The following is a 21,274-nucleotide window of genomic DNA, read 5'->3' as shown; positions in this document are numbered from 1 at the left end:
GATGTAGGACTCAATCCTGGGACTCCAGGATTGTGCCCTCAGCTGAAGGCAGACACTCAACTGCTGAGCCACCCAGGCGTCCAGACACCCAAAAGTTTGAAAACGTCTGTGATATCTTGGACTGTTTGCTTACTAATTGTAAGTATGTGTGAATAGAAATAGATTTGAAATATAAACATATTCATAGAATTTGTAAATTTAATTATTTCAGGTTAACCTTGCTTAAATATCTCCTTGAATATTAGACACATCTAACCATACTTTAATTTTGTACCTTATCATACTTATATGATTCATTTTCTCTCTGATGACATTAATGCCACATGGAGGACTGTTCTTTTTTTTTAAAATTTATTTTTATTTAGTTTTAAAAAGATTTTATTTATTCATGAGAGACATATATATAGAGAGAGGCAGAGACATAGGCAGAATGAGAAGCAGGCTCCATTCAGGGAGCCCGATGTTGGACTTGATCCTGGGACTCCAGGATCACGCCCTGAGCTGAAGGCAGATGCTCAACCACTGAGCCACCCAGGCGTCCCTGGAGGACTGGTCTAATATTAGAAGACAAATCATTGTATCTCAACTCCATACATAGAGCCAAATATTCACTTTAGAATTTAATTGATGGATTTGAAGAAAGTGGGATGTTCTGAGGATTTACCCCAGCTTCATTTTTTTTAGCAGACTATTTTTTAGAGCCAGTTTTACAGAAAAATGGAGCAGAAAGTATAGAGTTCCAACATATTCCCTGACCCCACATTTGCACAGCTTCCTCAACTATCAGTATCCCAGCACCAAAGTGGCACATTTGTTACAATCAATGAACCTACATTGACACATCATTGCTACTAAGAGTCTGTAGTGTATGGTTATAGTTCATTCTTGGTAGACAAATTATAATGTGATGTATCATAGAGAATATTTTCACTGCCCTAAAAATCTGTGCTCCACATATTCTTCCCTCTCCGCAGCCCCTCCACCTTTGGCAATCACAGATCTTTTTACTGTTTCCATAGTTTTACCTTTTCCAGAATGGCACATACTTGGCATCATACACTATACCATAGCCTTTCCAGGTGACCTCAGCTTCTTAAGCACATTTGACGAATCTTAGTGACAAAGTCCAGTCAGAATTAGCAACACCCTGTGTATGCTAATTAACTTTCATTAGTATTATTTTTTAAAAAAATCATACTTACCTGTCTTGGTTATTTATCCATGTATATTCCATTCCAGAAGGTCAGCTAACAATGGCCAGGAACTCCATCTATTTAAATTTGGGGTCATCCAAATTTATTATTAATTATTAGTACTGTTAATCTAAAAAATAAAACAGCCACTTACTTTATCAGCAAAATGGGTTTACTTAGGAATAGTAGAGAATGATTTGGAACATGCAAACTGTGGCAAAAACTACAGGCAAATGCCATAAAGGAGAGGAGAAGAAGGAGGAAGTCAGGAGGTGTTGCTTTCAATGTAAAACCAATGGAAAAAAAGCAACAGTGCAGAATGATGATGGTTTCTCACGGGCTGGGCTCCTCTCTTCTTGCGGGAGATGCAGTGTACCTCTTTCCCTGGGAAGGACTGTCATTGATGATTCTTTCCTGTGGAGCATTGCTTTGTTGGGGGCTGTAGAACAGGCCTCCCAACTCCACTTTAGTGAGGTTTCCCTTTATTAATTTTTACAAGGCCTGTGCAGTCCAGTCCCATTTACAGATGGGTCACAACTGCTATTTGATGAGGGTGGTTCTCACAGCCAAGTGCTCGTGGAATTAAATCCTTGAGCATTGGCAGAGAAGAGCTTGCCCTACAGTAATTATTTCAGTGATGAATGAGAAAAACTACAAAACTGGCACATACCCTCCTTGCAGGAAAGCAGTTTTATTCTCAGGAGACGCTAGGGGTTCTAGTTACTAGGTCGTTGGAGTCTCTGAGTAGGTTCTTAGACCTTTAGGATTAATTTTGAGCCAAAGAACCAGAGCATCTGGTACTAATAGTTTGTATTAAATGATTTGGAAATGCACAGGGTAGTTGGTCAGTATTCATAAGATAAAGACAGAAAGAATGAGGGATATATATATATATATATATATAATTGGGGGAGGGATAAACGAGAGAATAAGTATTTTAGGTCTGTTTGGTAGGTTTAGGTTTCACTTTGTAGTTTGTCATAACCCTGTCGAGTTTCAAGACAAAAGCTAAGGCGTGAAACTCCAGCTTTTCCAAAGGAAAACCACCTGTTTTGGACGATTCCTTTTGGCTTGCGTAGAGAATGCAAAACTGAAATAGTTTTCCTGTGCACTCACTCTAGAGTAGAAAAACCACCCGAGGGGGAGCACTGGGAGGGCTCTTTGGCCCCTGGACTGTGCGCTCCAAGCCACCGCTGGGGTCTCCGTTTCGTGACCTCTAGGCAGGCGAGGAGCCGGGGACACGGTTCCACGGAGTTCCAGGTCTCGGTTGCCCTCCCTGCGGCTCAGCGCAGCGCGGGGCAGACCAGAGAGAAAGGGCGCGAGCTTCTGGCTGGCTGAACCGGTGACCTTTTTGGATCCGCTCGAAATCCACGCCGGGTTTTGGGCTTATCCCAGGCGGAGCGGGAGGGGGCGGGGCCGGGGTTCCGCCGGGGGCGGAGCTTCGCGCGGCTCCCGCGCGCCGCGGAAGGGGGCGGGGCTTGCCGCGGGCGGAGGGCGGGGCCAGCGTGGGGCCTTCCCCCCCCCCCCCCCCGGGGCCGAGCTGCGCAGCGGGTGCGGAGGGCGGGAGCCCCGCGGCGGGTGGGGGGGTCTGAGAGGCCGGCGCGGGGGGGGCCTCACCCCCACCCCGGGCTGGGGCCGGTTCCCGGGGCGTCGGCGCCCGGCGGGGCGGGAACGCCGGGAGGCTGAGGGCCGCCCGGCCGCGGGTCCGGCGGTGTCGCGAGCATGTGTGCGCGCGCGTGTTTGTCCGAGGCCCGCGCGGCCGCCCGCCCCCCGCGGCTGCAGAGCGGCCCCTGACGGCGGCGACTCCGCGCGGGGGGGGGGGGGGGGAGGGGGAGGGGCGAGCTCGTGCCCCGCCCGGCGGGCGCCCCCGGGTCGCGCCCCGAGCTGCTCGGCCCCTGAGGGGGCAGCTCCGGCTCCAAGCCCTGGCCGGGAGGGAGCGCTGTGGGGACGTGCACTGTGGGGCGTGTGGCGGGAGTTCCTGAGGCGGGCCCGTCAGGATTTTAAAGCACCTGTCTCTGTCATTTTTACTTTTAGGGTTTTGGCCAAATTGGGCACAAAATAACCACTTACCCCTTCTCGCCGAGGAAGAGCGGGAGAAAGGGTAAGTAAGGGACGGAAGTAAGGCAGGGGTGGAAGGAGCCAGCGCTGCCCCGCGGGGCGTGGGGGGCCGGACGCTGCGGTTCCCTCAGGACCCGGGGCCCCCTCGGCGGTCCTAGGCCGCAGCCCCAGGAGCCGGTACAACTGGCCGGGACTCGGGCAGCTCGGCCTACACCCCTCGTGGCCACTTGACCTGACCGAGAGCTGGCCTTACGCTTGCCTCGGCTCGCCCCGGACTCGGGTTCACCGCTGAGGCTGTGGTGCTGGAGAAGCACGGCCCTGCTTCTGTACTGGCGGGAGCCCCGCCCACAGATCTTCACATCTCATTTAGTCATTTATTTATTTTTTAAAAGATGTTATTTATTTATTTATTCGTGAGAGACACACACAGAGAGAGAGAGAGGCAGAGACACAGGCAGAGGGAGAAGCAGGCTCCATGCCGGGAGCCCGATGCGGGACTCGATCCCTGGGCCGAAGGGAGGCGCTAAACTGCCGAGCCACCCCGGGGGTCCCTCAGATCTTTACATTTTATTTTTATTAAAGATTTTATTCATTTATTCATGAGAGACACAGAGAGAAAAAGAGAGGCAGAGACACAAGCCGAGGCAGGCTCCTCGCGGGGAGCCCGATGCGGGACTCGATCCGGGGTCTCCAGGGTCACGCCCTGGGCTGAAGGTGACGCTAAACCGCCGAGCCACCCGGGCTGCCCAGATCTTTACATTTTAAAAAGAGACTCCTGTCAAAATTCTTTAGAACACCAAAGGGGAAGGTTAATAGCAATATGGTAACTGTTGAAATTCTTTTGGGTTCTTCTCACAGGCTCATAGAGGAAGGTTTTTTTTTTTTTTTCTTTGTTTTTGTTTTTGGTGTAGGAGGGTGACCGTACCAAGCCGGGCCTTTTGCTCGTGACTTTCACATCCATACCCTCTCACAGATACTCTGTTCACTTCTGGAAAGTAGCCACACAGCACACGGAAGCCCTTGGAGGTTTGCTCTGATTTTCAGTGTGATCGCTTTCATCGTTTTTTTTTTTTTTTTTTTAAGATTTTATTTATTCATGAGAGACACACAGAGAGAGACAGAGAGAGAGGCAGAGACACAGGCAGAGGGAGAAGCAGGCTCCATGCAGGGACTCAATGTGGGACTCGATCCCAGGACTCCGGGGTCACCCCTGGACTGAAGGTGGTGCTAAGCCGCTGAGCCACCCAAGGATCCCTCATTGGTTCTTTTGTGCCAATTTTCCATCACTTCTCCAATATACTATCCTTTCTATCTTCTTACTGGCGAAATGAAGCACAGCTCCTCTGAGAAGTTTGGGAATACCTTATACATCCTATGTGCTCCGTATAAACAAACATTTTAAATTTGTTAAAATTCAGGTTTTCCACAAGCAATGTAGCAAACCATTCTTGGATACTTAAGAAAGCTAGAATTGCTCTCTGTAGCCATTGGACGTTGGCTGCGTGTGCCCTGAACCTGTCTTCTTACTTGTCTGTACTCAAGTGATAGACAACCATATAGTTTATGAAAAACCAGAAAATAGTTGTTTATTGATGATAGGTCCATTCATTGATTCAGTAGATATTTATTAACTTTTGCTACTAAAGTGTGGGGCACTGATCTATAGGTAAGATGGTAAAAATGATAACACTGGCTTCGGAGAAGGCCATTTGGAGCAGGCCTTTCGCCAGTTTTCTGTGGATTATTGGAATGCTTAAGTGTTAATGTATAAGACCTTTCCTATTGATCTTAGTCATGTGCAGGTCTGTACAGTGTTATGGGAGGACAGTACTATTTTTCCACCTTCTAGGACTTTCAGAGATAAACTTTCAAGGATTAATGACCATGGTGATTTGTGTCCTGTTTTAGAATAGTGTTACTGGACAGAAAATTAGTTCTGAACTCAGGTTTGGCTGCAGGCAGCTTGGAAATCAATACTTGAGAGACAAATGGGAAGGGAAAGGTTGTTTTATTTGGGAAGCCAGCAGACTGAGAGGATGGTGGACTGATGTCCCAAAGACCATCTTCACTGTCCACGCGAAGCTGGAGAGTTTTAAAGGGGAGGTGCTTAAGACAGGAGAAGCTGGGGCCCAGGCAATTTGTGATATGTCAACATGACCCTGAACTGATTTGCTGGTATCAGTGGCAGCTGTTTTCAAATGTGATTAGGTGTTATCTTCTGGGCAGGTTTGGTCTTTCACTCCCCAAGGCCAGTGGTTTGCAAATCTCAAGGAAATTTAGGTTAGTTTGGCTACAGACCAAGGGACTTAGGTCGGCAAGCAAGGAGTGCATAAGCTTGAGGCAAGTTAACCCTTAAGACAGATTGGAGTACCATTATAATGTGTTATAGTCATTTTCTAGTGTAATAAATGTACCAGTATAAAAATGAGATGAGGCTAGTATGTTGAATCATCCAATAAAGATGACATAAGATGAGAAAACATGGAGAGTAGTAAGGATGATGCACTTAAGAAAGATACTAGATTGTTCACTTGTATGAGTTTCTGTGCATTTAACCTCATTTTTTATTGAAGATAACTTTTTCTGGTTACAAGGGATATCTAAGGTTAAAAAAGTTACTTAAATATGAGTTTTGCAGGGATATAAAAGTAGAAAGTCTCTTATGAACTTAGATGAGCTCTCTCAACTATTTGTGTTTATTTCTTCAACTTTTTGTTTCATGATTATATGTTACTATTTGGCAAAATTGTAAATTTCTTACTTTTACTTCCATATTCTTGGCTATGTCCCCATAGGGAGCTCAACCCTCAGTCCTCACATAGAAGTAGCATGTCTTTTAGAGTCTTTTAAACTTGGGCTTGAGTTCTGGCTCTTATCTCATTAGCCCTACGACTTTGTACCAGTTAAAACTTTGCTCCCTAATTTCTCAGCTGTCAAAACAGAACTTTGAGCATATTAAAAAGTGTGCAAAAACCAGCGTCTGGCATATAGATACTGTCAATTTCCCCTCCCTTTTTATCTGGTCACCTATCACATTCTTAATGATCTTCTTTGCAATTGAAACAAGACATCTAGTACTTAACTTTCCTGAAGGTAGGTGTTTGCATTTTCACAGTGATCACCCTGTTTTATCTGATCCTGGAATTTCTGGGACAAGGACTGACACCTGATGTGGTTTGAATCCCACCCCCCACCCCCTTTAAAATCATTTCCGTAGTTTCTATAAATATGTTTAAAAAGCTCTGACACTCTTCCTAATGTGGGGAAGACATACTACCACATTTAGCTGAGTGCTTAAATTTAGGATTTCTATTTCAGAAATGTCTTTGGTTTATAAGAATTACAATAAAAATGCTGATGCTTCATGTCCAAACTGTCATGATTTTGCCAAGTTGTGGGTTTAATATACAGCTAAGCTGCGTATTTAGTGTATCTAATACAGCTCTGGAAGCCAAGAAAGACAAGTCCACAGACATCAGATTTTACACCAGACATCTGGTTTCACTTTGCTAAGGAGTACATTTTGTCAGTAGATTATAGGCATATCAGCTGTACTGCTGTAGTTTGTGGCATTCTATCATAAGCTCTGGTCTGCAGGGTTTAGTGTGATGTTTTATTCAAATGACAGCACACTGTAAACGAGCACCTGGTCAGATAAGCACAGTTCCCACAGGTGTCTTCTAGTGTCATTGTTCTTACAGGTTAACAAGGTAAAATAGTTTCTATCCTTGGTGATTTTTTATGGACGGAAAATATTTTTAAAGAAAAGCCTCACTTAAGAGCCCATTTTATTCTGAAAAGTCATTTTCAAGTCCATTTTTTGTTTGTGTTGTTGAACAGTGTACATATAGGAATAAAATAACAAATAACATTTGGATTTCCAGATCAGGATGCCAAAGCTATTTTTTTTACTTGTTTATTTATTCTGTTTTTAAAAAAACTACTCTGAGATCAAGACCTGAGCTGAGATCAAGAGTTGGATGCTTAACCAACTGAGCTACCCAATTGCTCCACCAAAGCTATTTTAACTCATTGTATGCCCGTTATGTATTCGTGGTACTATAGTCTTTAGCCAGTATTTATAATAGTATTTTATAGAATAATATATTCTGAGTTCCAACCTAGAACAGCTAGACCACAGCTCTCTTCATTTTTTTTCCCCCCAGCACAACTCTCTTTATTTTGAGGTAGTCAGGAGTATGGAAATACTCTAGAGGCTATTATCTCTGAGTTTTCAAGTAGGCTCTGTGATTTCTTAGCTGTGATCTTGGATTCATCTGTGAAATGGGATAATTACTCAGGATTACTCTGAGATTTAATGTTTGTAAAGTAGTAGCATGATATCTGGTACAAAGCTAGCCCTCAATAAATAGTAGTTTCATTTCTTTCCTCTAGGTCCTTGCCACAAGAACAACGATTGTCAACCCCCTAATCCCTGCCTTATGTCTCAGACTAATCCACTGGAAGGACTTGTGGCTCTAGTAGAGGGAAATTACTCCTGAAATCTGGGATTTAATAATGGGGGCTGGGAAAAGGCTATGGAGAATAATGACAAAGGGGAGGAGTGGTGAACTGACAGAGGAAGGTGCCAATCTTAGTCTATGGACTTAGGCTGAAGAATTACATGACTTGAAAGAACCACCTTTATCTCTGGCCTTTCAGTTGATCTTTTGTCAGCTGCTCCATTAGAGACTCTTAACTTCTTATTGCTTGCTTAGTCTATTGATAAGTTCTTTTTTTTTTTGTTACCTTGATAACACCTGAATAATAATTTCTTTCTTTCTTTCTTTCTTTCTTTCTTTCTTTCTTTCTTTCTTTCTTTCTTTCTTTCTTTCTTAATAGGTGGGACTTAATAATAGATTCTGTACTTCCTTTAGATCTGGACTTTTTCTGTACTTGAAGTCCAGTTGATCTTCTTGTCCTTTCACTGGCTTACAGTTCATTAATTTTTTTTTCTTTTAAACTCTATGCTATGTACATTGCACTTATGCTGAGAATATAAAAATAAAGTCACTGTCTTTGATCAGGGATCTTCTAGTAGAATTGTGGACATCTTGACCAACAGTTCAAATATTGTGTGCTATTTGCCATAATGAAGATAGAAGTACAAACGAAGGCTAGCAGGAGCTCTTGATCCCTGATGGAAATGCCAGGGGAGGATTTTAGCAGTGGTTATATTTGAGCTGAATCTTGAAAGTTGAGTAAAAGTGGGCTAGTTGACAAGCAGCAGAGAGCATTTCCACTCAGGGCTAATAGCATGAGTAGTTGTATGGCATTATGAGGGCATAGTGTGTTCAGGGAGCTATATGTAGGTCAGTTATATTAGAGTGTGAAGGGCAAAGTCAGGAATGAAAGGAGATGAAACTGGATAGCTAAGTCAGGGCACACTTCTATGCCACGTGCAGCATTGTGAGCGACTTGAAAGGTCACTGAAATCAGTGTGCTGGGTTGATTGGTGGTGGAGTGAGGAGGTGTCAGATGGGGAGGCAAGATTGGTGATCTAAGCCGACAGTGCATTAATATGGATAATGGAAACCTAAGAGCAGAAACAAGGCTGGAAGTAGTGGGGATACTCAGAAATGAGAATGTTTAGGAAAAATATTTAGAAGGAGGGAAGATTGGCTGTTTTTGTGACTGAATGTAACAGGAATGGGAGAGTGAGGATGCTGGAATAGATAGCTGCCAGGTTTCCAGGTAGTGAGAGGGAAGAGCAATGAGGAAGCAGGTTTGAGGAGCAGCTGATGAGTTTAGGTTGGGACATGTGATTAAATTACTTGCAGGGCATATCCTTGGTGAGTTGGGCCTGTCTAGGAGGCAGTTGGGTATAGGATCTTGGAGCATCACAAGAGATGTGGAAGCTGGAAATGCAGATTTCTGGGAGCTTACTATATGGAGAGTAATTGAAGGTGTGGGTAAGGAGAAAAGTACTTAGAGGAGCTACATAGAGAAAAGGGCTCAAAGTAAGTCCTGGAGAATATTGAAATTTTAGGGATAAACCAAGACAGAGACAGCTATAAGGACGCTGAAAGGGAGTGGCGAGAGAGGCTGGGAGGAAGAAGAAAGCACAACTTTTCAGGCCACCTTGCAGAGTTTAAAGAAGTAGAACCCAGTTAAAAATGGAATGCTATGAATCATCAAGTATGATGAGGATTGTAAAGTGCCTGTTAGAAGTCGGTGGTTCCTTTGGACTTGTGGGAGTGGAGACTACAGTGTGTGGCTAGATGAGTGAACAGGAGGGGAGGAGTGAGGAGAGAGTAGGTATGGCTAGGCTCCTTCTTAGAGATTTTGTCTTCATTGATCTTCACTCCCGAATTTTCAAAGCTCGCCAAGGGATTCTAATATGTGTCTCAGGAGGAGAACCACTGTGGCAGGGTCTTTTTTTGAGGGGAGAGGTAGCATGTATGTATGCTGAGAGGAAGGCACCCCACAGACAGGGAGATGTTGAAAAGGTGGTTGCCTGTAATTACTGTTCTTTGAATAAAAATCAGATTGTCACTGTCTTTGCCTAATATTCCCTTTAAAACAAACAAAATGCATACCTGACCCTACCCTTTAATATCCTATTTACCCTTTTTTCCTAGTCCAGAGTTCCACTGCTAACTTGCTCTCTCCACATCTTGCCTTTTTGCATAATTCCTAATCTCTAATCCACTTGTGGGAGGAAAAAGTTCCCTTTCTTTTATTAAAAACTGAAAAATTTCTTTCTTTTTTTTTTTTTTTAAAGATTATTTGCTTATTTATTCATGAGAGACACACACACACACACACAGAGATAGGCAGAAACACAGGCAGAGGGAGAAGCAGCCTCACTGCAAGGAGCCTTATGTGGGACTCCATCCCAGATCCCAGGATCACGCCCTGGGCCAAAGGCAGACGCCCAACCCCTGAGCCACCCAGGCATCCCAAAAAACTGAAAAATTTCAAAGGAATATGTACTAGGAAGCCGAGGGGGAATTAACCATGCCAAACATAAAACATGATCTGATTTAGCAGATTTATTAATATCTGCTATCATCAAGGCTTTAAGATGTATAAGATGGAAAGATACGTAAGATGGGAAGGATGAATGAGAGAGATCCTGCCCTTAAGGACTCCTCAGGTCAGGGGGAGAAATGGCTGTGTAAGTAAATGACATAGGCAATATGTTATAGAGGTTCAAAGTAAGATGGATGCAAAAAATGGCCTGCTTTGTTTTGTGTGATCTGAAGACTTCACATAGGAGGTAACACTTGAACTAGAACTTGCAGTGGAGTTAAGGTATGGGATGATGAAGTTCAAGAGTGGGATCGAGGGAATAAAGTACTCCTTGGTGACCCCGTAATACTGGCAGAGTGGGTTTGAGTTTTTCATCCCTTCTTCCTCTTTGTTCTTTTTGTTTTATTGAAGAGATTTGTGTCTTTCAGGGAGTTTTGGGAAATAAAGTTTCCCAAAGTAAGTTGGGAAGTTTCCCAGTGTAAGTTTCAGTTTACATATAGAGATAGCTGCAGTTTCTCCTTTTGTAGTCTAAGCTTTCTGTGAATTTACCACTACTGGTTATTATATGCTAGACAGCTAAAACAGACCAGAGCAATTAAATCAGAGTCTCTGGGGATGATGTTCAGGTACTAATATTTTTCAGAGTACCCCCAGGTGTTCTAATGGCAGCCTGGGTAGAGAACCATTGGGCTAAAATATGGTGCAGAAGAAAAGTCTGGGACTTGGAGCTAAAAAGTTATAATACTTTTATATTTAAGAATTTATATACTCTTTTTAATAGCATGTATCCTCAGTTAAGTTACTTAGACTTCTCTTAGCCCCATCATCCTTTGGAAAATGGGAATGGTAGTAAGCCTGTCTTACTTGTAGGATTGTGTGGGTCAAAAGAGGTGATTATGTGAAGGGATATTACAGGTAGATGTGGTTGTGACAATGAAATATTCTGTTGACTTTCTCCAGGAGTAGACAGGCTAAGAGCTAGCCACCTGGTCCTGCAAGGTAGTAATCATTTTATGGATTGGGCTTTAAGACTTCACCATCATGAACATTTTGATGCTATATTATACTACATTTGCATAATGCTAAAATGTTGAAGACCTAAAGCAAAAATGCACATCCTTAAGCAATCAGCTGTTGAGCATTTCTTGTCTGACATGTTAGTTCTGTTTAAAATTATACTGATGTTTATTGCGATTAAGATTGTAAATTAAATAAATATTTTCAATGTCTGTAATGTGATTTTTGAGTATTAAATGCTCTAAATATGTTTTTATTTTAATTTTTAAATTTTTTAAATTTTTATTTTTTAAAGATTTATTTATTCATGAGAGACACAGAGGGAGAGGGAGAGGCAGAGACATAGGCAGAGGGAGAAGCAGGCTCCTCATAGGGAGCCCGACTCGGGACTCGATTCCAGATCCCGGGATTACGCCCTGAACCGAAGGCAGATGCTCAACCGCTGTGCCACCCAGGCATCCCAGGTTTTTATTTTTAAAATCTGTACATTAAAAAAGCCCAAAAAACCAACAACCAGAAATCTTCCAGAAGACAGTAAAAACACAAAGTACCAAGGAACACATGAATTCAGTTTTATTCCAGGTCTCCTCATGTCTGTCAAGTATATAGGGACATGTGCTGTGTCTTTTTTTTTTGGGGGGGGGGTACCTGATATATTGGTGGTGGTGGTATAATCACATAGGAATGATCATGCTTATGGTGCTATAACTTATTTTTACCTGAGAAGTAATGTTGTTTAATGGCAAGAATGAACCTAAAGCTGAGAGATTAGATTCCAGACCTGGTTTCCCTGCCCACTCGAAATGGTAGTAGATAAGTTAGTTTCTCTGAGCGTCAAATGTTAAATTGGGATGCATTAGTTCTCTGTTGCTTTGTAACATAATAAAAAATTCAGTGTCTGAAAACAACAATAATTATTTATCATGTTTGCTGTGGGGTCAGCACTTTGGGTGGTTCTGGCTCAGGATCTCATGTGGTTGCTGTCAGATGCCAGCAGGAGGTACATTTATTGGAGGACATGCCTGAGGCTAAAAGGTTCACTTCCAAAGTGCCCACTCACATTGGCTGGCAAGCTGGTGGTCACAGGTTCCTCTCTACAAGGGGCTTTCCATGGGTCTGTCCTCATCATGGGACCTGGCTTCCCTAGAGTGACATACTGGAGACCAAGGTGGAAACAGTAGTGCCAGGATGCCTGGGTGGCTTAGTGGTTGAACGTCTGCTTTCAGCTGAGGTTGTGATTCGGGGGCCCTGGAATGGAGTCCCGCATTGACTTCCCTGCAGGGAGCCTGCTTCTCCCTCTGCCTCTCTCTCTGTGTCTCTCATGAATAAAAAAATTAAGAAAAAAAATCTCTTTAGAAACTGTAGTGTCTTTTATGACATATCCTTGGACATTGTACACCATTTTTGATGTCTTACTGGTCTCATGGGCCCACCCTGATTCAGAGTGAAGACTACACAGGATATGAGGCATGGATCATTTGATCATCTTGGGGGCTTGGCTGCCTTGATAGGATAACAACCTCTACCTGGCATAGCATAGCTTTGAGTTTCAATGAAGAATTTATGGAAAATCATTTGTGAAACATTGAAGTAGCAGATAGATTTTTCATTTTTTTCATATCTTCTAGTATAGAAGTAGTACATCTTGTGGGGGGAGAAAATTATAAACAAGAACAGTAACCATAGCAAGAACCTGTTGGTCAACTGAGTGACCACAAGTTTTATGCTAAGCAGTCTGTCTCTTTGATGCAATCTCTGAATCTCTGTTTTTGTATCTCTCTTTTGGCATTTTCTCTACTTTGCCTGGATTATAGTCATTTGCAGATTCGTCTTACCCTGTATTGGGCTGGAAACTTTTAACGTAGGGGCTGCATCTTACTCTTCATTGTCTTATGGCACCTTTAACTTAGTGCTTGTTACTTCATTGGTGTTTAATTGCTATTAGCTGAACTGAATTGGATCACTAGCACGACTGCAGTCTTTATGCCTCCCCTGAAATTTCAGATGCAGAGTCATTATTTGCTCAGGTGGAATTGATGGTGGTGGTGGCTCTGCCAGAACCATCTTTAAGCCTAATGGGTCCCTGATTTACCACTATTGCCTTTAACCTCTCCTTAATGACTTAATACTTGGATCTGTCAGGTGCTTAGCCTATTCTCATTAAAGGCCAAAGCAAGCAAGGACGCACACCCCACAGTCATTCCTGTATGACTGTTTCAAAATCGCATTGTACTCCTGCTCGGCTTGGTAACTCATAGCAGGTTTTTTGACTTCTCAGATTAAGAATACCTAGAAGATAAAAGTGTACATCTTTCTTCCATGTAATAAATCATAAAAATTTAATCTTTGCAGTTTTATCCAAAAGTTTATCTTGAGAGCTAGGTCTTTGTAATGGCACTTTGACACACACTCTTTTATATATCTTTCTTTTGAAAAATGTTTGTAGCATTTATGGTTAGCTTTTGAAAAATCATCTTCCTTGTAGCTGGAGGATACATAGTAAACACATCAAGTTGTAGTGTTCTACTTTTAGAATAGCGTATAGCAAAGACTTTTTTTAAAGAAGGGAAATGTTTGTAATATCTTTTACATTTTAGGGTAATTTCATTTCATATGGTTTTCACATTATGTAGACCAGTAAATTCAGAGCAACTCAGTATTCTTTTCTCCTTTTTTGCTCTCTCATGTGGATTTTCCTCTTTAGGAATTCTTTATTTCCTTCTCCATTACCTTCCTTCTCCATCTGTTGTCTGTACCATACTTTCTCCTTGTCTTGGGACTTAGTCTTCCAATGTCATGTTTGAGGATGAGCGGGCTATGAGGGGCAGAGCAGGCAATGTGAGGAGTCCTGGGTATATTAAGAAGAGTTCAACTGAAGGTTAGGGTTCATGGTTAAAGATGTTTTTGCTGAGTAGATAGTGGACTTACAGCAACAGGTGGCAGGAAAAGATTAGAGTTGCCACAGATAAGTTGTCTTAATTTTTTAAAATAGATTTTTTTTTTTTAGTTGAGTTTCAGGTTTACAGCAAAGTTTGAGTGGAAGGTACAGATATTTCCCATATACTCCCACCCGTACACATGCATAGCTTCTCCATTATCAACATTTCTTAGCAGAATGATGTATTTATTACAACTGATGAACCAACACTGACACAGTGTTATCGCCTAAAGTCAGTATTTAGAGTTCACTCTTTGTGTTGTACATTCTAGTGTGCATTTGAACAAACATATAACATGTATCCCCCATTATAATATACAGTAGTTTCACTGCCCCAGAGTCTACTGCTCTGCCCTCATTAACCTCACCCTGCTAACCCCTGATAACCATAGATCTTTTTATAGTCTCCCTAGTTTTGCCTTTTCCCAGAAAGTCATCTAGTTGGAATCATAGAGTCTTACTTCCTTAAATTTTAGTTTGCCTGGTATAGCAGAGTATTTATAAAGCATTTTGGTATTTTTCCAAGAGTGTATTTGTTTAATAAGAGTTTTATTAGTGTCAGATTCAAATATTAAGTAATTATTATTTAGTTTCGTTTAATAATATTTAGTATTGTTATATAAAAATAGTTGGAGGCACTTCATAAACTAATTCGCTTTTTTATGAGTTGATTTCTCATGTGTAAGAGAAGTACTGTAGTCTGAACACTTGAGTTATGACAGTAATAACTAAGTTTGAGATTAATAGTTTGAGATGTGTGGCATATATGACTGCATGATGTTAATATTCTAAACACTTCATTAAAACCTTTGTTTTAAACTAAAACAATAGACATTAAATTTCTAGACTTTATTTATTTATTTATTTATTTATTTATTTATTTATTGTTAATATATTTCCCATTTTTACTGGGCATTAAGCTCTCTTGTTGGGGAAATTTAGAGAGATTTTTTTTTTCCCCAAGGAAAACTTTGTTCTCTCTACAACGCATTGAGAAAAAAGGAGTGTCCTTGTCTTCTACAGCTTTAGACTTTATTTATTTTTTAAAAAGATTTTATTTATTTACTCATGAGAGACAGAGGCAGAGACATAGAGAGAGAGAAATAGGCTCCATGCAGGGAGCCTGGTGTGGGACTCAGATCCCGGGACTCAGGATCATGGCCTGAGCTGAAGGCAGGTGGTTAACCGCTGAGCCACCCAGGCATCCCAAATTTCTAGACTTTAAAATGGTGATATATAGTGAAAAAAAAAAAAAGTGGTTTTATTTGAGTACTATCTCTATCAGCAATGTGAATTAGAACTTGTTGTCTCTGAACTTTTTTTTTTTTTAATGGAGATAACAGGTACTCTATAGGTTATTTTTGAGCCCTATGTGAGCCATTTGTTAAAATCCTATGTAAAGGGTTTTTTTTTTGGGGGGGGGGTTGGGCATAGGAAGAGGAAGAGAGAAGAGTATCTTAAGCAGGTTCCAGGTCCAGCATAGAGCCTGATTTCAGGCTTGATCTTACAACCCTGAGATCATGACCTGAGCTGAAATCAAGAGTTAGATGCTTAACCAATTGAACCACCCAGGCAACACAAAATCCTATGTGAATTTTAACTCATTATAAAGAAATGTAAGGGATTATTCCGTTAGTAAGTCATACTTGGTTATTACATTTAATTTTAATTTTTTTTTTGGTTTTGCAGACAAGTAATAAAGGGAAATAATAATTTGCGGTTAAGAAGGCAGTACTGCTGAAAAGTTGATTATTTAGCTGTGTCTGAGAAAAAAATGCATTTTTTCCTCTGAATATGTCTTGTTGATTAAGCCTGCTTGTATCTTATTATGAAAGATATTCACTTTGGGATATTCAGCTTGTGTGCTTGGCTCCTAATCGTATTTATTACCTAGTTGTTAGCTTGAGATATTAGTCTCCTTCCAGAAGCACAAATTATATTGTTACCTTTTCTATAGAGTCAGCGACACAGTATTTGCTGTTTGTGGTAAGAAAAGCCTCGATTCTAAAGTTCTTGTGACCAATCTCTGTGTGATTAAAGCCACTAGGGCAAGGCAGAGTTAGGTAGAAAGATTTTGGAGGAAGAGACTACAAATAGTCTTATGAAATTGAAATCTTTTCTTTTTTAAAAATTATTTATTTATTTATTCATGAGAGACACAGAGAGAGGGAGAGGCAGAGACACAGGCAGAGGGAGAAGCAGGCTCCAGGCAGAAGCCCGACGTGAGACTCCATCCCAGGTCTCCAGGATCACGCCTGGGCTGAAGGCGGCGCTAAACCACTGAGCCATCAAGGCTGCCCAGGAAATTGAAATCTTGGGGCAAGTGATAATATTAAATGCAATTCTTATTTCAAAGTGTCCTTCTAGTTTAAAATACTTAGAAGAATGGTCAGTGACATACTAATGCATTATAGTTACAGAAAACTCTACACTTCTGAGTTTGAGAATGCTTGATGTTGTTCAGTTGAAAATAAAACTCTAATAGTCATGTCCTTTTTCATTAACATCTTTTTTATATTGCAATCTCACTTTTTGTATTTCTGCTAATTTAAAGTTCTTTTTTTATCTTCAAAATATATCATATGGTCAAAGACATAACAAAGTGCTTTTTCCACCACATCTGTAGTCAGTATGCATACATTTATTGATTAAGTTCACTGTCTTTTATGGACATGAATTGTCATGCTCCAAAACAATAATAAGAGTAACATCAAAGATCACTCACAGATCACCATAACAATGATAATAATAATTTTTTTTTATTTATGATAGTCACAGAGAGAGAAAGAGAGAGAGGCAGAGACACAGGCAGAGGGAGAAGCAGGCTCCATGCACCGGGAGCCCGATGTGGGATTCGATCCCGGGTCTCCAGGATCGCGCCCTGGGCCAAAGGTAGGCGCCAAACCGCTGCGCCACCCAGGGATCCCAACAATGATAATAATAATGAAAAAGTTTGAAATATTGTGACAATTACCAAGATGTGATAGAGATGTGTAGTGAGCAAATGCTGTTGAAAAAATGGCACTCATACACTTGCTTGATGCAAGGTTGCCACAAACCTTCAATCTGTAAAAAAAAAAAAGAAAAAAGAAAAAAGAAAAAAAAATGCAATTATCTGCAAAGAATAGCACAATAAAATGAGATATGCCTGTATAGCTTAATGTTCTAGAGACCACTGTCCATTCTAGGTTGACTTTCCCTACTCTGATATCCCATAGCACAGAATTCATTTGCTTTTCTATAATATAGTAGACTTACTAAATAGTTGTTAAATCCATGCAGTCTTTTGTGTTTGTAGGGAAAGCAGAGAGATCATCTTGAACTAACCTTTGAAGGAACAAAGAACATTCCAAATAACAGATATGGTTTGAACAAAGCATAGAGGAAATACCTTCTTCCTAAATTTAGAACCAATAAGAAACTATTTTACTATAGTAAGAGGCCATTGGACATGTAGATTGAGGTTGGATTGTGAATGACCCAAATATTAGGCTTAGTAGTTGATCAGATTGACAAATAAAAAATTTTGAAAACACAATGTGTTATTGAGGATATGAGGAAATAGAATCATCATTGACAATGGGAGTATGGAGTTTTGCAGTTTTCTTTGAGACTGATTTGAAAATAGTTATCAAATGATATGTATTAATATACACATAATTTGATTTTTTTTTTAGTTTATTTATGATAGTCACAGAGAGAGAGAGAGAGAGAGAGAGAGGCAGAGACACAGGCAGAGGGAGAAGCAGGCTCCATGCACCGGGAGCCCGATGTGGGATTCGATCCCGGGTCTCCAGGATCGCGCCCTGGGCCAAAGGTAGGCGCCAAACCGCTGCGCCACCCAGGGATCCCAACAATGATAATAATAATGAAAAAGTTTGAAATATTGTGACAATTACCAAGATGTGATAGAGATGTGTAGTGAGCAAATGCTGTTGAAAAAATGGCACTCATACACTTGCTTGATGCAAGGTTGCCACAAACCTTCAATCTGTAAAAAAAAAAAAGAAAAAAGAAAAAAGAAAAAAAAATGCAATTATCTGCAAAGAATAGCACAATAAAATGAGATATGCCTGTATAGCTTAATGTTCTAGAGACCACTGTCCATTCTAGGTTGACTTTCCCTACTCTGATATCCCATAGCACAGAATTCATTTGCTTTTCTATAATATAGTAGACTTACTAAATAGTTGTTAAATCCATGCAGTCTTTTGTGTTTGTAGGGAAAGCAGAGAGATCATCTTGAACTAACCTTTGAAGGAACAAAGAACATTCCAAATAACAGATATGGTTTGAACAAAGCATAGAGGAAATACCTTCTTCCTAAATTTAGAACCAATAAGAAACTATTTTACTATAGTAAGAGGCCATTGGACATGTAGATTGAGGTTGGATTGTGAATGACCCAAATATTAGGCTTAGTAGTTGATCAGATTGACAAATAAAAAATTTTGAAAACACAATGTGTTATTGAGGATATGAGGAAATAGAATCATCATTGACAATGGGAGTATGGAGTTTTGCAGTTTTCTTTGAGACTGATTTGAAAATAGTTATCAAATGATATGTATTAATATACACATAATTTGATTTTTTTTTTAGTTTATTTATGATAGTCACAGAGAGAGAGAGAGAGAGAGAGAGAGAGAGGCAGAGACACAGGCAGAGGGAGAAGCAGGCTCCATGCACCGGGAGCCCGACGTGGGATTCGATCCCGGGTCTCCAGGATCGCGCCCTGGGCCAAAGGCAGGCGCTAAACCACTGCGCCACCCAGGGATCCCTATAATTTGATTTCTTATTAGAATTTATTCTATAGATCTTGTACTTGGTTGAGATAATATATATTTAGAGATATTCTTTGTAATAATTGAAAACAACTTAAGTGCCCATTCTTGGGGGATTGGATAAATAAATTATAGTACATATAGTAGAATATGTAGTAGTTGTTAAAAAGAATAAGGCAGTTTAAAATATGCTGAAATGGAATAATTATTAAGTCAAAAAGGTAAGGTGCAGAACAGTAGGTGTTAGTAGGTTAATATTTTGGAGGAGACTAAATTAAGATACATGTTTTCTTGTATATGCACAGAATATCTCTGGAGGGAATAATTAGAAAGAGCAACATGCCTCTGGGAGTTGCAGGCAAACAGGGTTGGAAGGTTGTCTTATTTTCTATTGTATATCCCTTTTTGGATATTTTGAATTTTTTATTATATAAAATTTTTTTTTTTAAGGGAGAAGCACATTCAACTTAAAATGTATTTCTGTGTTACATGTGATCTACTCTGGAAAATTAGAGAATAGAATGGTGAATTAAAAAAAACTCAGTTCATATATTTGATAAGGACTTAATATCTAGAGTATATAAAAACTCCTATAACTCAACAACAAAAACCAAATAACCCAATTAAAAAATGAACAAAGGGCTTAAGTAGACATTTCTTCAAAGTAGATATATAAATGGCTGAAAAGAACATGATAAGGTGCTTAGTATCACTAATCATTAGGAAAATGCAAATGGAAACCACAGTGAGACACTATGAATTCACACTCATTAAGATAGCTACTATTGAAAAAATGGAAAATAATGAGTATTGGTGAGGATGTGGAGAAATCGTAAGCCTTGTGTGCTTTTAATAAGAATATAAGATGGTTTAGCCGTTATGGAAAATAGTATGGCAGTTCCTTTGAAAATTGAAAATCGTCCTATTATGATCCAGCAATTCCACTTTTACAAATACATACAAAAGGATTGAAAGCAGGAGTGCCTGGTTGGCATAGTTGGTTAAGCAACCCACACTTGGTTTTGGCTCAGGTCATCATCTCAGGGTCCTGGGATCGAGCCCTATGCTGGGCTTCGATATCAGCACAAAGTCTGCTTGAGAGTCTCTCACTCCTTTTCCCTCTGTTCCTCCTGCTTGTGCTCTCTCTCTCTCTCAAATAATCTTAAAGAAAAAAAACCAAAAAACAATTGAAACAGAGCCTCTAAGACCCATGTTCATAGCAACATTAATCATAATAGCTAAAAGGTAGAAGCAACCCGAGTGTCCATGGATGGATGAATGGATAGACAAAATATTTACTAAGTGAAATAAGTCACAAGAAAACAAATACCGTATGATTCCATTATGTGAGGTACATAGAGTAGTCAAATTCGCAGAAGAGAAAGTGAATGATGGTTGCCAGGAGTGGGGGGTAGGGAGGAATTAGTTGTTTAAATGGGTACATAGCTTCAGTTTGTAAGATGAAAAGTTCTGGAGATTGGTTGCACAACAATGTGAATATACTTATCACTACTGAACTATATACTTAAAAGTGGTTAATATGGTAAATTTTAGATTATGTGTATTTTACCACAATTAAAAAAATATAACATATCCCCAACTCCCCCAAAATAAGAACTCCTAGGTATAGTGGTGGGGAAGATGAGATGAATATGTAAATAAATGACTGATTCAGAGTATAATCTAAATGCCCACAATGAGGTATAAACAAAGCTTTGGGGTGCTACACATGGAGTGTAAGTAAGAGATTGGAGATTGCCTGTGACTTCACAGAATGGAGGGAGATTTTGAGCTTGTATTAGGAGACTATGGTGTTGAGTGGAGAGATTGGAAAGAAATTCTAGGCTGAAAGAGTAGCATAAGTAAAGGTAGAAAGAGAGAAGGGGAAAGGAGAAGAGAACAAGAAGGGAACAAGATGGTGCTGAAAAAAAATCAGGTCAGATTCTCATCTTTGATTTTTTTTTAAATTTTATTTATTTATTCATGAGAGACAGAGAGAGAGAGGCAGAGACACAGGCAGAGGGAGAAGCAGGCTCCATGTAGGGAGCCCAACGTGGGACTCGATCCGGGGTCTCCAGGAACATGCCCTGGGCTGATGGTGGCCCTAAACTGCTGAGCCACTCAGTCTGCCTCGTCTTTGATTGTTGAACCACATTTTTCCTACTTACGTTTGTCTCTTGTTTTGTGTGGGGTGTAAACCACTTTCAGGGCTCCTTTACTCCTTCTGCTGTTTTGTTTCTACCAAAGCTGATTCTGATTATTTCTGTCTTAGGGTAGTCACATTCCTTTTCCTGTAAAAAGCCCTTATT

At 40.6% G+C, this 21,274-nt stretch overlaps 1 protein-coding gene across 6 annotated transcripts in view; it reads left to right on the top strand.

The window, feature by feature from the left end:
• The first annotated feature begins 2,728 nt into the window (after nt 1-2,728).
• The window catches only part of IMMP2L (inner mitochondrial membrane peptidase subunit 2), an 860,425-nt gene continuing 841,879 nt past the window's right edge, over nt 2,729-21,274 (top strand). For 2 of the 6 annotated variants that reach the window (XM_055314815.1, XM_055314816.1), the window contains exon 1: nt 3,049-3,294. The gene's annotated coding sequence lies outside the window, so the exon portion shown is untranslated. Of the gene's footprint in view, nt 2,745-3,045; nt 3,295-21,274 lie in introns of those variants that run through there. The other 4 variants (XM_055314811.1, XM_055314813.1, XM_055314814.1 and 1 more) reach the window with 4 other exon arrangements.

Source organism: Nyctereutes procyonoides, unplaced genomic scaffold (assembly GCF_905146905.1).
Source record: "Nyctereutes procyonoides isolate TBG_1078 unplaced genomic scaffold, NYPRO_anot_genome, whole genome shotgun sequence".
In the NCBI taxonomy this organism is placed as follows: domain Eukaryota; kingdom Metazoa; phylum Chordata; class Mammalia; order Carnivora; family Canidae; genus Nyctereutes; species Nyctereutes procyonoides.
The sequence above is the reverse complement of the archived record's forward strand: the minus strand, read 5'-3'. Positions and strand labels throughout refer to the sequence as shown.